The sequence below is a fragment of the Marmota monax genome, unplaced genomic scaffold (assembly GCF_021218885.2).
Source record: "Marmota monax isolate L192 unplaced genomic scaffold, Marmota_monax_Labrador192_F-V1.1 WCK01_AAM20220418_F8-fsc00016, whole genome shotgun sequence".
Taxonomy (NCBI): domain Eukaryota; kingdom Metazoa; phylum Chordata; class Mammalia; order Rodentia; family Sciuridae; genus Marmota; species Marmota monax.
Genome location: NW_026695209.1, coordinates 10202160 through 10219935, shown reverse-complemented (window position 1 = coordinate 10219935; position 17776 = coordinate 10202160). Strand labels below are relative to the sequence as shown.

At 34.5% G+C, this 17776-nt stretch overlaps 1 protein-coding gene and 1 pseudogene across 2 annotated transcripts in view; one reads left to right on the top strand and one right to left on the bottom strand.

The window, feature by feature from the left end:
* Window positions 1-17776, top strand: part of Chodl (chondrolectin) — a 362706-nt gene that overhangs the window by 92933 nt on the left and 251997 nt on the right. The window lies entirely within an intron of this gene.
* On the bottom strand, window positions 8672-9425 carry LOC124083745 (small ribosomal subunit protein eS6-like; annotated as a pseudogene).

Sequence of the window (17776 nt, the reverse complement as noted above, 5' to 3'; positions counted from 1 at the left end):
CATGCATGTAAGGCAAGCACTGTACCACTGAGCTACAATCCCAGCCCTCTCAACATTTTATTTTCTCTGCAAAGACTCTTTTCACTTATGAGCACGTGCTACCTTGCCTGTCTTGAAGTGTCTAACTCAAATACCATTGATTATATTGATGTTCTCCTAGTCTCCAAGTCAGAAAATTATCAATCAGTGCCAATTGTTGGTAAGTTGAAGTCTAGAGGCTAGAGAAAATCCAGACTACAGAGAGGGTACTGTACCAAGAGAGGAAAAAGTAATGTTTCTCCTTCAAAGGTCTGTACCTCCCTTTGACACTGGTTCCTTTGGATTTTTGTTAAGGTTATCAGTGGATTTGTTTTGTCCTTGATTGTGGATTTAACACAACTCAAGGGCAGGAACCATTTCTGGTTATCTTGGGTCCTCTGTAAGACCTAGTACTGTGGATTAGTATCAGCTCTCCTGAAGGAGGCAGCCTTATAAGCCAAGGAGAAAGTGTGTTGTGCTAAATTGCCTCATATGGCCAAGTAAGAAATGCAGTGAGGACCCAGGAGGGGATCAAGCAGACTCTTCTGAGAGTTATTTGACCTGGGATTTGAACAATGGGTGTATTTTTGCTAAGCTGAGAAGGCAGTAAAGAGCTGGACGTTTAATAAGAAGAAGGACTTTTTAATAATACTCACTGTCTAAGAAAGCCTGAAGTATCTATGAATTCATGGATCTGGAGATACATAATCAGAAGCCAGTCAACTACTTTTGCAGAGATTATGGAGGAAATTCATGCTCTCTTTGGTGAGACCTCTGATGAACCTGAAAAAATGAATTTATGTGATTCCTTTCATAAAATCCTAGAGGAGTTTAAAGACTAAAAAATTATTAGTGAATTTTTATTAGCTAGGCACATATTACTTTAAAATATTGACCTAAAACCATTTTTTATTTTTTCTGAGACAGGGTCTTGCTATGTTGTCCAGACTGGCCTCTAAGCCTGGGCTCAAGTGGTATTTCCACGTTAGCACTATGAGTGACTGGGACTGCAGGCATGCACCACTGTGCTCAGTTCATTATTTTTTTTTAATAATAGGAAAACATATTTTATTCTGCAAAGGAAATTTGAAAAGTTGCTTTTGTAACCAGAACATTGAACTCATAAAACTAAAAAACATCCATTTTTATTTTGTTCCCTACCTTCCCCTTAAATCCATATTGGAGAACTAGTTATTCATGAGTCATATTCATTATCTAAATAAACTCAGTTCAATAATTTATGTCTAGACAGAGTGATAATCAAAACTTTATTCTTGACTTAAAATCAAAGCTTATTCCTGTTCCAGGTGAGGTCTTCTACAGACCAAAACCTGTGTGGGAAAACTTGGCAGACTAGGCAACACAAGCCTCTTTTCCCCCACTCCTGGCTTTTCTCTTTCTCCTGGCTTTCATCTCTCCTCCCTCTTCTTGCTAAGGAGGTTTCTGGCTAAATCTGGATCATGCAGAGGAAGGAACAAGAAAGGTCTCTCTTAACTAATCCTGTATGAGCTGATATCAGCTTGGTAGAGTTGGTGAATGGCTCTTGGATTGTGTGCAGGTGGGTTGGTTGTACACACTCTGTAGACTTTCAGAAACCCTGAAGTTTCTTGACTTGGATGGTCATCCTTCAGTTGGAAGGATGTTGGAAGATGTGCCACATTTTTCAAATAGTGGAATTTTACTTTCTTTCTTTTTTTTTAAACCATGCTCAAGGTGGGGAGAGAAATATTCCCTCTTTCCCTCCATACTAAAAAAGAGAAAACAAGCCATAGTACTCTAACATTTTTTTTCCCCACAAATTTCTCTCTGAAATATCAATTTTCAACTTCTTAAACACTGTTGGTGGCTATAACGAGAGTAGTAAATTTAGGTTTTGACTAGTTCCTTTTCAAATATCGATGTGTTTCAATGAACCAGCAAATTTCACATCAGGAAAATAATTGGTATTTTTAATTTAAGGCCTCAATCATACCGGAAACGGAGTCCTATCTTAACAACCTCTCTCTTAGGATCATCCTAAACAAACCACAAAGGCAAGATTCACTATTTTTTTTTGCTTAATTTCCGGAACATCACAAGCTTTTCCCCTGGCTTGGAAGGAAATATGTGACAATAATGATACTTTAATTGGTTTATAGTCTTAAAGTATTTTGAGTTGGGAGTATTCTTTTGTTGTCTCTCCTGATTTCTAGAAGTCCTTTATGAACTTTGATAACTATGTATTACTTGACAGGGCCAGATATTGAATTAGATACTTATATTTGCTACAATTGTGTGTCTTTTTTCCCCCCAGTAATTACTCTTTTCACCTACATTTTGGGCATAATATAGTTCAAATAAGGGAAACATCTCAGTTCTACCTCTTTTGTGAACTTTAAAAACTTCATTTGGGAATTAAAAAAAGGCTCATCTGATTTTCCAAGTGTTTCTCCTGCTTCCATGTAGGAAGGACTTCCTTAGATTCCCCACACTAATAATAAATTATTAAAGCAGTCTCATGAGCAAGAGGGGGGAAATGTGGATCTGCTGACAGTACTGTGACAAATATTCACATTAATTATAAAAAATAACAACAGTAACAGTGAAAGTTCAAAATCCAAGTTTGCTCTCAGAGCAGCTTTTTATCCCATGAGATAGGTTTCAACTTTCAACGTTGAATTTTCCTGAAAAAGAGACTGAAAACTGATCCCAAAGATTAGTTTAGCACATTCCACTTTTTGCTTTGGTTTCTAAAGAGAAAAAAAAATGGCAGGAATTGATGATGATCATCATCATCATTCAGAGCATGATAAGTTCAGTGTCCTGGTTCAGCTAAGTAGGGAATGAGAGGCTGTTTCAAATGCTGGGTATGGGTCACCTTCTAACACAGAGGTAAGACTTGTCATCAGAGATTAGAGAATAAATACAGGATAAGGTAGAATAGATTAAAAATAAAAATAAATAAGAAATAAAAAAAAATCAAATGACTTTGGTCTATAGCTGATTTGAAAATCAGAGGACATTTTCAGTTAATGGAGGCAGTGTATGAGAAAGAGGGTCACCCACTTCAGGGAATTTTGATAATAAGTTGATAACATGCCAAGCTTTGGCTTTATTGGTCTTACTGCCTACTTGGGAATCTTTCCTGTGGGTCTGTTTAAAGGGCCCGCGAGGCTCTTGGCAAATGGTCTGTAAGGATGCCTTTCTTTTTGTTATAAATACAGGGTAATCACACGCCTCATTTGCCAGTTAAAGCTGTAATGGCTTATTCAGATCCATCATGCTAAGGGCTACTCAGGGACTGTGCAACAGACCCATTGCTGCCAGTAAATACATTTAGCTCTCTTGTTACTCTACATTGTGATGTGCTGTTTCTTGAGTTGTTAAGAAAGCGTAGGTAAGGAAGGGAGAGAATTGTGTCCTGTCCTATCATTATAGTCCATTTCTTTGGAAAAAAAGAAAAGAAAACATGCAAAGTTAATAATTAGAAAATAGGCTGCTTTTGAATAAAACATTTGGATATTAATGTATTTTCCATGAATATAATACATCAGTTTATTAGTCAATCCACTAGTTTTCTGGACATGTTTAGTTATATGAATTAAATTATTAAAACTTAATCTACTGACCCTAACTATTTATTCTTCTTTAAAGATTATATTTGGTGGTGCATGTGTGTAATTCCAGAGACTCTGAAGGCTGAGGCAGGAGGATCATAAATTTGAGGCCAGGCTCAGCAATTTGGACCCTGCCCCCCCCCCCCCCCCCAAAAAAAAAAAAAAAGGTTAAAAAGGATGTAGTTCAATGGTAGAATACCCCTGGGTTCAATCTCCAATACAAAAATCAATCATCAATCATATTTGCAAAGCTACTACTTAAACCTGTGTAGAAATGACTCCTAACAGAATTTCAGTCTTAAGAGATGTCAAGAATAGTTTGTTTCTATTTCTCTTGTTTTAACTGTTACAATTTTCTTTTTTGAAAAAAATTAAATATTTACTTTTTAATTTTAAATGCTTTTGATACATGCTGTCTTTGAACAGAATGTAGTGAGATAGCTTCTCTGAGACACATGAAATATGTACATAAAGTTCTGACCTTGAAGCAGGATATCAGCAAGTGGCCTAGAACTTTTTGTCTATAAGCATACCTTGGATACTTTAGCATTTCAAAGAAGAGACTGCCACTTTGTTTCTAGTCCAGCACTCAGGCTTCAACAGACCCCACAGCCTGTGGGATGGAAGATACTTGTTTCACTCTTAGCTGTTTACAGGGATACTGGACTACGGTTTGATAGACAGATATCTTCAGGGGACCCATGACACTAAGGTCACTGGTGTCATTTAGATTGATACTCGATGGGGCTAAAGACATGGCTCAGTTGGTAGAGTTCTTACCTTACTTGCACAAGGCCCTGGGTTCAATCCCCAACACCACACACAAAAAAAATTAAAACAATAAATTGATAGACTCTGGTTGGGGACAGAGTGCTCTTAAAAACAAGACTCTTAGAGTTCACCCTCACTAGCTTCATCTAGCTTCATATGTATTTCTTTTCTGTCTTAGAAGACTACTGCTCAGTACATGTCAAACTTTCCCTGAATGCTGGATAACATTCAATGACAAACCTCCTTGTGAAGATCACTCTCACTTGGATAACATTTCTGATACTGCTTGCACTTGCACATCATAAGACTTCAGAAAAATATTACTTTAATACTCTAAAGCATAATGTTAAAAATGAGACACAATACTGATTGCTTTCTAAATGATAGAAAGTTAGGTGCTTAATGTGTATTATTTCATTTAAGAATACATGTGAATTTCACAGTATATTGAAAGGATGTCACTTATTCTACATATAACTCACAATGCAGAGGCAAAATTTCTTTATTTGTGCCTTATGTAGGAGTACACTGTTTACCAGCAAAGAGAAATGATTTATTTGTAGTATTTTCCTTAGAAAAAAATAATTAATGAAGTAAATAAAAAATAAATAGTCAAATCTAGCAAAGCATTATTGGCCTTAAAAAGGCAAGTTATTAAAACTGGTACTATTCTCATATATTATTGCCAGATTGAGGGGATGCATTTAATCATATATATTTTAATTACTTATTGTACTTAATGGATATTATAGTGGACAACACTCTCTTGCAATCAAGAATAATATGTAAATTGGTTTTTAAAAGAAAGAAGGTTTTAGCCTTTACTCTGTGAGTGGTGTCAAAGGTCTAAATCAATATGTATTAGCATGCTGTACTTATACTACATTAAATCTTCCTCAAGGATTAAGACACCCACACACACATCAGTAACAACAGAAATACTCTTGGGAAGATAAAAATAGAATGATGTGAATGTTATGCTTGTTTATGTACCTAAAATGTATGCCCATGACTTTTAGGAAATATAGTATGCACTTATCTGAATTAAATGGAAAAGAGATCAAATGAAGACCAATTTTTATCATGTATCTATTTATTCATTTGTTCACATGATAGTTTAGTCACACACACACACACACACACACACACACACACACACAGATGCAGGCACTCTGTGGCCCCTGCTTTATTTTATTTTTCTCTTACATACCCACATACTATTTCATAGATGCGAGGTCGCATGCTTTCTATTCAACTTTAAGGTCATACACACACACACACACATACATATGTGTGTGTGTATGTATATGTATATATATAAAATTATTTTTTAAAAAACAGCTTTTGTTTATTTATTTTACATATTTATTATGTAAACATTTTGCATATCATACAGTTCCCACATTGAAAGTTTATATAGCCTAATGGCTTTTAGTGTGCTCACAGATAGTACAGCCATCCCTACAACCAAGCCTAGAGCATTTTCATCACATATAATAAAATAAAAAACTATAACTGTTAGTAGTTACTCCTCTTTTCTCTCCCCGTCCCCTACTTAACCCCACTCCACTGTCTCAGGCAATCACTTATCTACTTTCTGTCTCCTATATTTACCTATTATGGACACATAAAATAAATTAACAATATTCCTCATATCTCACTGTAATTATTTATCCTTTGACCAATATATCTCTATTCTACATACTGCCAACTATCTACAAATTCTGGAAAAAGTTCATTCCACTATCTCTATTCTGTGCTTCTATGAGATCAACATTTTTTAGATTCTGCATATGAATGAGATCATGTGGTGTACCTCTTCTGCACCTGGCTTATTTCAATTAACATAAATATTCTCTGGGTTCATCCATGATCTACAAATGATACGGTTTTGTTCATTTTTTTTATAGCTGTTTTGAATAACATGTAAGTGCAGATATCTCTTAACATACTAATTTCAATTCCTTTAGATATACCCAGTAGTGGGATTGCAGCATCATATGCTAATTCTATTTTTAATATTTTGAGGATGCTTCATATTATTTTCCATAATGACTATATTGATTCACATTCCTACTAACAGTGTACAAGAGTTTCCCTTTCTCTACAATCTCAACAACATTTGTTACCTTTTTGTTAATGTAGTTATTCTAACTGGGGTGAGGTGATGTGTCATTATGGTTTTGATTGAATTTCCCTGATGATTAGTTTTGTTGGATATTTTTTCATATATATGTTGGCATTTCTTTTGAGAAATACCTATTCCTATCTTTAGCCCATGTTTTAATAGGGTATTTGTTTTCTTGCTATTGAGTTTATTTCCTCATACATTTTTATATTATCTCTTTATCAAATGTATACTTCATAAATATTTTCTATAATTCTCTAGGTAGTCTCTTCACTTTGTTGATTATTTCCTTTGTTGTACAGCAGCATTTTTAGTTGAATGTTACACCATTAATATATTTTATTTTTTGTTGCCTTTGCTTTTGAGGTCCCATACAAATTATTGCCCAGTGATGTTTTATTTGTTTTTAATATGTAAAACAGAAATCATGTATTCCTTGTTCCATTTAATATATTTCAAAGATAAAATGAGAAAACAAATTGTAAAAAATATGTAAGAAGTCCTCTTGGACACTAATAGCTACTATAATTTTATTTGTGTAATGACATCCTGACATCACTACTGGCAATGATGTGATAAAACTTATGACAGTTTGTGGTACACTTACTAGGTGCTAGACACTGTACTGAATTTTGCTTTATATATAACAGCCTACTTAATTTTTATAGATAGTAGTAGCCTCACTTTACTGATAGAGAATATGGATTCAAATATACAATTATTGTACAACTGCTGTGCTATTTGTGAAAATAGGAATCGCTTCTGAGAGGCACATAGCAGAGCAGCCCGAACTCTGGGGACAGAGCCTCTGGGTTCAAACCCTGGGCTCTGCCACTTCCTTGCAGCATGATTTGGGCAAACTGCATATTCTCTTCCCTTCAGTGTCTTTATTTGTGAACTCTAGTTAACATTACTTAACTCACAGTGGTTATTACTATTAATGGAGGTCATGTCTGCAAGGCACTTTAGAATTGTGCCTGGCACATAGTATGTGCTATAAAAGTGTCTGCTTAATAAAATAAAGTGATTCTCAGTTACCTTTATCTGATAGGAAAAAATTCATAGGCAATTTACAAATGTATCATTCAGGAATCTTTGTGAGTTTGTTGTTATCTACAGATCTAAAAAGATCATGTAAAGTTATTTGGAGGTAATACTAGATTCAGGAGAGGACAAATTACCAGATATTCCTCAGATAATAAGAATCTTTTGTGTAAGTCATGTCTACATGATGTCCCATCTTGCTGAAGCACCACCAAAATTTGACTATCCCGGCTCCAATCTGAGGGCTCAGTTCAGACTAGAGCCTACAGAAACCCATTCACTTTAGAAAATATGGAACTCCTATCCTAACTTCTCCTCCTCTCTAGATAGGAACCAAATGGTGATCTGTTCACTTACAAGCATTAGTCACTTCTGTTGCTGGTGTGTTATGCTTCTCTTCCTGGGCAGGAGCACTGAGGGTCAAACAAACCAAAAGAAAAGGACTCAGTTATATCCATACTGATATTGGATTCAGTACAAAGACTGAGTGCTAAATGATATAAGTGATAAAATAATTATTCTTGTGCAAAACATACTTTCCATTCTGCTGTTAGAATCATAGTGAGTGCTCTTGTAGATTAGAGTGATAAGATTGCCCAGAGACTGTCTCACAAAGGTTATCTTTCTATTGAGAAATATCTTTTAAACAGATTTCATATACATCCTTGGTAACTCTTCTTAATACTTAAAAATTTCACTACCAGGAAATGGGTGGCTGAATTATAACGTTGCCTCCGGTCTACTCTGACACCCTTTTGCAATTTGGCAGCCTCATGAAGCACTTAAGCTGCTTAGTGCTTTCAGTCTGACACTTGGAAATTGGTCATCAGCTAACAATTCTTGGCTTAATTTTACCGATGCAACTCTGAGGCTACAAATGAAAATGAAGAAGTTTTTATTTTCTAATTTGGGGTTTAAATCTGCAGTTATTACATATTCAGGTTTTGATTAGATGTATGCATTGTGCTTTGTGTCTCATAAATTTTGATGTGAAGATTATATAGGCATGTATGGATTGCATACTTTGTGTAAGTTGTACAAAGTATTTCATAATTCCTAAAACAATCTGGGGAACTCCTTAAATTGAATTGCTATTTTTTTGGAAGTATTTCTCTTAAAAATTTTTATTTTTGACTGGACTTAAAGTAGAAGTTCTCAGAGAAGACAGGCTGTGTCTCTTGGTGATTTGTTCCTGGCATTTTTCTTTAGCTTCTTTAATTCTCTTGGCCAAAAGTGTAGCATATTCTGAAGCCTCTTCCTTATTCTCCTTAGTATGCTGTTTCTTTAGAACAATACACTGGCACTTGTGTTACAAGACATGGGGAGTAACAAGACACTGAATCTTTGGTGCTTTGGTCCTGTTTTTTTTTTTTTTTAACTTCCTTGTTTTAAGGGTTTTCTGACAGCATATTGGCAGACATCATCTTCCTTAGAGAGTCTGAAAAGTTTGTGGATTCTGCTAGCTCTGAGTCCCAGTCTGCAAGGCACAGTAGTATCCCTAAATCCAGGAATATCCTTCTCTTCTTTTCTTACAATAACCAAGTTGAGAATAGATTGGCATTCACAATGCAGCCTTGAACAGATTTGCACTTTCTCTTTCCAGTTGGAGTTGATCTATAACAGGAATGTCCCTTACTCAGTAGCAGACGAACACAGACATGGGTCAAGACACTCTGCTTCATGGGGAAACCTTGTTTGTTGCTCCCACCACAGATATAGACCACATAATCCTTCTATTCTTCACCCAGAGCATAAGCAGCAACTTCTGTGCCCGTACAATTCTCATAAAATGTACGAAGTTTGCATTCATCATCCACTTCCATGAGTTTCTGGCAATGAGTGGCCAAAAAGGAGATATTCAGCTTCATCTTGGTACAGCTGATCGCCTACAAGGCGCCATGAAAAAGAGCTGAACTGCTATTTTTTTCTTTTCAGATTAAGATACAGAAAATAAATGAACCATGTATCAGAGGTTATACTGACAAAGAAACTTCCTGGAAAGTTTTGCAATTTATAGAAGAGGTACAGTGGCATCAAGCATGACTCAGTAGAGATTTTAAATCTTGAGAGTTTCTGTATTATCCAAATAGGAATTGTATCACTATACATACTTTGGATGTATTCTTGCATAACATAAATTTTATACCCATTGCAGAAATAGTCTCCCATTTATCCCCCGACCCTTATAAGCCTTGGCAACAACCACCTATTCTTTTCTATGGTCTTGCCTATTTTTGGTGCATCTTATAATTAGTATCATGCAGTGTTTGTCGCCCTGTGACTGGCTTATTTAACTTAGCACATGTTCTATAGTTTCGTTCATGTTGTTGCAAATGGCAGGACAACCTTTTTTTTTTTTCAAGGCTGGAATAGCAGGAAAACATGATTAAAGTGTTATAATTCCCCCTGTGTAAATTGTTCCAAGTTTTATAATAGTAGAGATGGCCAAATCATATTTTATTTTGCATTACTCTCTTGGCATATTGGTTTCAGGTAGATGGCTCAAAATTAGCCCAGTCTGGCATTCTTTAAAAAAGGTTAATTAAAGTGGATGAGATGTCTCAGAAATAGACTCTGATTACTGATGTTTTGAAATAAAATCACTTCAAAATTGTATTGGATTTTAGACATTTAAGTCACATAGAGTTGTTATAAGAAAGGAGAAAAATATCAGTAAGTTATTTGGTATGTTGCTTTTCTAACTTGTGATATACTGAAGATTTACTTTCTCATCTCTTTTCCATAACACATAATTGCGCCCAAACCCTAGTTAGGATATTCTTCATTAGTATGGCTACATTTAGTTGAGAAGGTTCAATGCTCATTTATTTATTTACAAATTTTAGCTTTTACCATTAAAAACATAGGGGATACAATAGATGTATGGTGATTTCCCCTCTAATCTCCTTTGTTTTGAACTTTTGTTCAACAGATAATTCATTTTAAAAGAAACTAAGACTAAATTTAAAAAAACTACCAAGAAAATACACTTTTTATTCTGAATGTACAAACTCATGAGTTGAGAAGTGATTTATATATGCCTAGTGAACACAATGGGGTTATAAAATATAAATTACACAGATCATATTTTATTTTAAAATGTTTTATATAACTTAGTTATGTATTAAAGCATAGAATGAGAAGAGTGTTAAAAAATAATCTATAATTTAAAGACTCCAAGTTTACTCTTAGTGCCATACAGTCTAACTGAAACTCATAATACATTGGAATTGTTGGTTGGCTTGCTTTTCAGAAGAACAGAATTTGAATCAAAAACAGTTAGGCAAATAATTCTATCCAGACATACAGACTTTGCTTACATTGTTTTGAAATCACTGCCATATTCTCACTCTCAAATGGCCAAATTGAACCATCCATAGTTAAGAATAATTTAAAAAGGAAACTGGTTCCATCAGTGAGTGTTCTGATGGGACAAATATGTGAACAGGCAGCCAGAAAAGTTTTATCTAGTGAAGATCTAAAGTCAACACTGTTGATAATTTGTGGCAACTAATTTGCTTCTTTATGGGTGTCTTATATTTAAACTCTTCATAATAGTATTACTGATCCCTTCTCAAAATCCCAGAGTTCTGTATCTTTTTTAAATCTGTTTTATTTAATCAGAAATCCACTTTTCCACAAACATGATTTTCTTGTTGTGCTGTCTCTTTCTTCCACAGGTAGCCTTTATTGTTAATGTGAATTATTTATGAGTTATAACCAGGAAAAGTATGGCATTCAAACCCTAGCTATTAAGAGAGATAAAAGGAAAACACAAATTTTACTTTTTAAAGAAATCTCAAAATTTTTGAAACTGATTGCTTCCATTTAATTTTATTTTTAGTAGTGGGATTATGATGGTTCTACCAAGTTCTGACAGCCTATTAATTAAGCAAGGTGAATGTAAAACACAACAATTTAGTTTTAGCTTTTAGAAAGCAAGCTTTAACTTTGCCATTATAAGTATTAACAAGAACCACTTGCTAATCTGATTAGAAGAAGTATTGGCTTCTGAACACTTTTCTAAATATTGCAAGAATAGGGCTTTTTGAAGTTAGGATTTTGTATGGAAAAATATTATTAAAAATTTTCATATTTACTACTGCCAATTTTCATATTTACTCTGTACTGGGGCAAGTTTGTGGTAGTGCAGATAGGAAGGTGAGAAAAAGCAAATTATATATTCTTGCCCAAATATTGAATGATTGTTTTAAACATTAATGAGGAGGTAAGTATTAGAATTTTTGGTTAATTACTTGGCTGAGAAAAAAAGTAAAATAATGCTTCCACTTTTTCCCTCTATGCTTCTCTATGTCAGTTTATTATTTCTTGCATATATACCTGGCTGTAGTTAGTAGTATTTAGTGCTGAGTAGATGGCAAGAAAAGAAAAGATAGATTCATGGAAAATAAATAAATGGGTATTGTAAGAGCAAATTTGGAATTTGGCTTTGAAGATACAGGTGATGGAAAGAGTTTGTTTTTCTCTTGGAATTTAGGAGAAATAATATAAAAATATAATTTGGCATAACAATTATTTTCTCTTAGCAAAACATTTTCCCTTTCTTTAATAAAGGGAAAGGAAAATTTTGTCCCTATTAGTTATAATAGTTTTTTGCTAAATAGTAGAAATTTTTATTTTTGAAGGAAGCTGAAGTTTGGTCCTTAGCTCTAATAGTTTTACTGTGAATCAATCATTCATAGTCTTAATATGTGGCAGGAAGTTTTAAAATTTAGGTAATAGGAAGTTGATAGTTTTCTAAATGCTCTCACACTGTTGATACTTACCAAAGACAGAAACATTTTGGTAAAGCACGTTTGCCAAGGGAGAATTCAGATACATTGCATACTGTAGAAAATATTCTTCTGCAAGATTTTTCTCTAGGGTTTCTCAGAGCATTCCTATTTCTTTTTCAGAGAAGATGACAAAAATTGGACTCAGTACATTTAATAAATATTGAGTGCCTACTATCTGTTAGATATTGTTCTGGGTGCATCTTCAATATATATATATTTTTAAGTTGAATGAAAGTGATGTCTTTCAATCTGACAAGTACATTTAACTCTCCATTTGAAGTGTATGCATGTTTCATCTCCTCTGTTTTGACATGATTCTGACACAATCAAGAAGGATTGGTGGCTGGGCATTGGAGACTGGTGCTGCGAGTGTTTGGGCATTCAGTCAGTGGCATTATGCTCTTCCCAGACACCCAAGCTAAATGACATCGTGACTCCTGCTCCCTTGATCCCATTTGTCATTGCAAACATCTTTTTTTCTCTAATACATCATTCCCCCCTGTCTTTTACTTTTAATTTCCACTGACAATCTCTGTGTTGGTCTCTTCTTTCACCCTTATGTTACTGAAGTGGCCTCCGACTTTCTCACTGTCTAAATGGTACTCTACATTAATCTTTCTCATGCATTCCTATGAGTCTGTCCTTTCTCTACTGAAAAAATTTGAAGAATATGTCTTCAAATAATCTTAAAACACATCGTATCACCTTTATTGTTGCACACAGGATTATAAAATAATTTAATTGGGATACTCTAATTAAGCAGAGAACTAGACAGTTGAAGAAATTGAAATCTAAAAAGCATAACAGATCCAGGCTTATTAGTTATAAGAAAGGGCTGTTGGAACTAAAACACAGATCTCTTAAATTTCAGGTCTGCGCACTCTTACTACACACTGTCTTGTGTTTAATTTAGTGTTTTCTCCTTTCATATAAGAGGTCTTAAAATCAGATTATGATAAAGCCTCCAGAAAAAGTAGAAGAGAATTTTGGTAAACCAAATTTCAAATTTGGGAAACCACTGTGCTGAAGGACTTGTAAATGAAAACTGTCCTCTTTAGCTGATATATGTATTGTTCAATTAAAATTACATCTAAATTGTGGCTGGAGTAGGATGATAGTTCAATAAATAGATGAATAAATTAATAGAAATTGCTACTGCAGGAGTCTTGTGTTTAAATTTTACATTTATTTGTCTACAGAGGTAATGTCATCCAATATGCAACTATTTGTTGGCTTAATTACTCCTCTATCTCACTTTCTCACTCTCTTACCAGTGTTTCTTGGAATTACCTCTTAAATAAATTGCTGTCTCTCAAGTCTATATTTTAGTGTTTTTTTTTTCCTGGAACCCAAGATAAAACAATTATTTGGGATAAAAATTTAAAGCTAGTTGTTGTGCCTGGTCATAAAAAGCAGTTCTAGGAATTTCCCCCACTGTGTAGTGCTGCCATTTTGATTGGAAATCTCCTAGACATTGCTTTGATGGCTCTCCTGATAGTTTTAGAACTTCCTTCTACTTCCACTTGAGGTCCTTGACAAAATTAGGAGAGATCCCTGCCTACTGTGATTAAGTTTTTAAGGTACAGTATGGAGAGAGTTTGAAGTTGTATTTATTTGTTTTCTCTGTTCTTTACACAAGACAGCATCAAATTATGATACATATTATTGATTGCTGATTTTCTACTTTGGTAAGACTGACAACACAACTTATCATCACTGGATGTTCATTTAATTGGATTTTGGGGATGGATATGAAAGAATTTGCCCAAAACATACATCTAGACTTTGTGAGCAAAAACAGTTTGATTAGTATGTCAAAGAAGGGAGGTAATCTTATCCCTCCTAGTACCTTTCCTGTGGTGATAATGTGAAGCATTTGCTATGGTAGCTGGTAATATTCATTCTGATCTATATTTTCTAGTTGGGAGCTGATAAATGTATAGGCTTGGCTTATTTTCTTTCCTAATAGCAGAACCAAGCTTATAAGTAGAAAAGAAAAACATACAAATAGTGAAATTTTGATGCACATTAGGTGGTATTTTGGTTCATGAATGAGAGTCTGAGCACAAACCTCCCAGAATAGTCTTCTACTTCTTGTGATATTTTTCATCATTATCTTCCCCTTTGAACATCTTACCTTCCAACCCATGAAGAGTGAAGATATGATGAATCCAGTTAATCAACCAGTTCAGATTAATTCTCTTGAATAGATCACTTGAACCAGGTAGAGACTTGCCTATTTTTTGAGATAAGAGGAAAGGACAATGGAGCTGGAAGAAACTCATGACACTCTAAAAGCTTCTGCTTGGACAGAACATCCCACTGACCAAATGTATCATCCTCTTATCCTCATCCTTATAGCCAAGCCCACATCCTGTATTTTGGAAACTTTTCTCACAGGAAGCATGGGCAAGTTTTGTGGAAATAAATGGGGATGGAGAATCTTTCTTCAGGGGAATGTGATATTGAGTAATTGTAAACAACAAAACAATCTACTGCTAGTAGACTTCAAAGTATGTTTCTTTTGAACCCAAATTTTGTTTCGTTTTCACTTAGGAAATTGTTTAGATGGCTCAACCAAGTACTCACTTGAAGTTCCATGGAATAACTATGGATTACTGGTCATGTAAGACACAGATGCATGCAAATTTATATGAAAAATTGTAGTCTAGGTCAAGGAAGTAGAGGAGGTAAAAGATACTTATAATATGACTAAATATTTGTGTTTTGAAGTAGTTTCAAATTACAGTTGTATCTTAACTTATCAAGCATAGACTACTTAAATAATGACCTTCAGTCATTATCTATCACTAACATAAGTAATGTGTGATAAAGCATGAAGCTCATTCACCTTCCTTTTTTGGCTTTTCTCCTTTTGAGAGATCAAACTATTTCAATCATTGACTTATTCTTCAGTTTTGCTCGCCTCTTTTTACTTCATTTATTATGGACTGAAAGTTTGTACTGTCCAGATTCATGTGTTGAAGTCCAAATTCTGTTGTTGAGATTTGGAAAATATTTTAAAGATAGAGCTAATAAAATCTATTGATGGATTGCCTGTGAAAGAAGAGAAGAGTCAAGCACTCCTAAATATTTGGCCTGAGCTTTTGGGTAAATTGAGGTACATTTTAATGAAATGAGGAAGACTGAAGAAGTGAACTGTAGGGTGGAGAGCAAAGACAACTATTTGGATTTGTTCTGAAATACAAATATCTGCACCAAACTCCCACTAAATGTTAGGAGAAGGATTAGAAGTATCTGTTTGGAAGTTATCAGCATAGAGAGGGCATTTAATATTATGTCCTTGGATGAAATTGACTAGGTTTGAATACAGTTTGAAGAGACACCAGTACTAAACTCAGAAATGACCTAATATTTAGAGGTCAGTCAAAGAAAAAAGTTCCAGAAAATAGGAGTGAGAAGCAGCAGCCAGAGAGGTGAGGTAAATAATCACTAGAGTGTATTATACTTGAAGCTACATGACCGTTGAGAGAGTCCTCATCATAGCTTCAGTACCTCAGACATATGCATCAAAGGTTGACCTACATGGTCCTCATACTCCTGACCATGTTTTTCTATTCCAACTCTAGTCCACCTTTTCCAGTGAACATTTTCCTTCCATACCAGGGAGAGATAACATGAGGCTTTTTTTCTTTTTTTTGTTCTGGTGGAAGGTAGTCCAGGGCACTATAGATCAAAGTATTCCATATTCTGGATGGCATGACAATGAAACAGTTCTATTCTCCTCTACTTTGACCTTTAGGAATGTCAATTAAAAATTGCTTAATGTGTGTGTGCATATGTGAATATGTTTATCTATATATAATTATTTATTATAATACGTATGGCATACAAGAATACTATATATTCTTTATTTGTATATATAAAGATGTAAATATGCATAAATATTTTATGTAAGTAAACATGTGAATTTCAGAGTGAAAATATTAATAACCAGAGTAATAGACAAGAATGTTTAGAAGTTATATGCTAAGTCTCTATGCTTTTACTACTACCTCATATTGGCAAATATATAGGCAACTCTTCCTGAGTGGAAAGGGATATGAAAACATATGATGTTAATAAAAAGAGAACTAAAATATCCCTCTGAGAAGAATTTATGCTCTTAAAGCATCATTGAAACAGTATTAAAGATCAAATATTTGTGTTTTTCCCCTGCTGAGACATAACACCCAGTCTGATAATATGTAGAGCCTTTTGGAGGTAATTAAATTTGGATGAGGTCATGAGGGTGGAGTCAGTTTGATGTGATTAGTGCCATTATAAAAAGAGACACCACAGAGCTTGCTGCCTTTCTCTTTTGACTGTGTAAGGATACTACAAGATGTCCAGGAATCTGCTGACAACTTGATCTTGGACTTCCCAACTTCCAGAACTGTGAGAAATAAATGTCTGTTATTTAAGCCATCTGGTCTGTGATATTTGATTACAACAGCCTGAATAGACTAATAGAAGAGTTTTTAATCACTATATTATATTCTCAGGGTTGCCATGACAGATTACCACACATTTTGGTGGCATTAAACAACAGAGAAATTTATTCTCTCATATTTCTGGATGCCACGAGTGTGAAATCATGGTGTCAGCACAGTTTGCTTCTTCAAAGGTTCTTGTGGAGGTTCTGTCCCTCATCTCTTCCAGTGTCAGGTCACTGTGTCATTCCAGTCTTTGCCTCTGTGATGACTTCCTCTCCATTTCTGTCTCAGATTTTCTTCTATGTTTCTCATACAAGAACAGTGTTCATTGAATAGAGGGCACACCTCAAAAATACCCGAAGATTCATTTTAAACTTCCTAAATTAGTAAAAAACGAGAGCAGTTTTCCAAGTAAGAGAGCATTCATAGGCCACAGAGATTTGGTGTGGATATCTTTTTTTTTAATATTTATTTTTTAGTTAGTAGTTGGACACAATACCTTTATTTTATTTATTTATTTTTATGTGGTTCTGAGGATTGAACCGAGGGAGGATTGAACACATGCTAGGCAAGGGTTCTACATCTGAGCCACAATCCCAGCCCCGGTGTGGGAATCTTTAGGGAATGTTTTCTGGCCAACTGTAGTCCCTCTTGAGTAACACTTCTTTGAGATTTGGACAACTTGAAATTAATCAAATGGAAGATTTTAAGGAGAAAAATGAATGGGAATCGATTTTTTCCATTCTCAAAGTCACAAATTTCTAATTAATTTAGAATAGCTAGAGTCGTGGGCTCTTTCAAGAAACCCTTGCATTTACTCTTATTGCTTCATTCTTTTGGCATGGGAAATCTTTTTGAAAATTCAATTCAAATTTTGTTCATATTGTTTTAAATTCTCTAATAAGTATTATCTTATTATATAATAAGATAGTGTTTAGTCTTCACAGCAAATGCAGGATCTTAGTGGTTAAGTGCTCATGTTCTTTT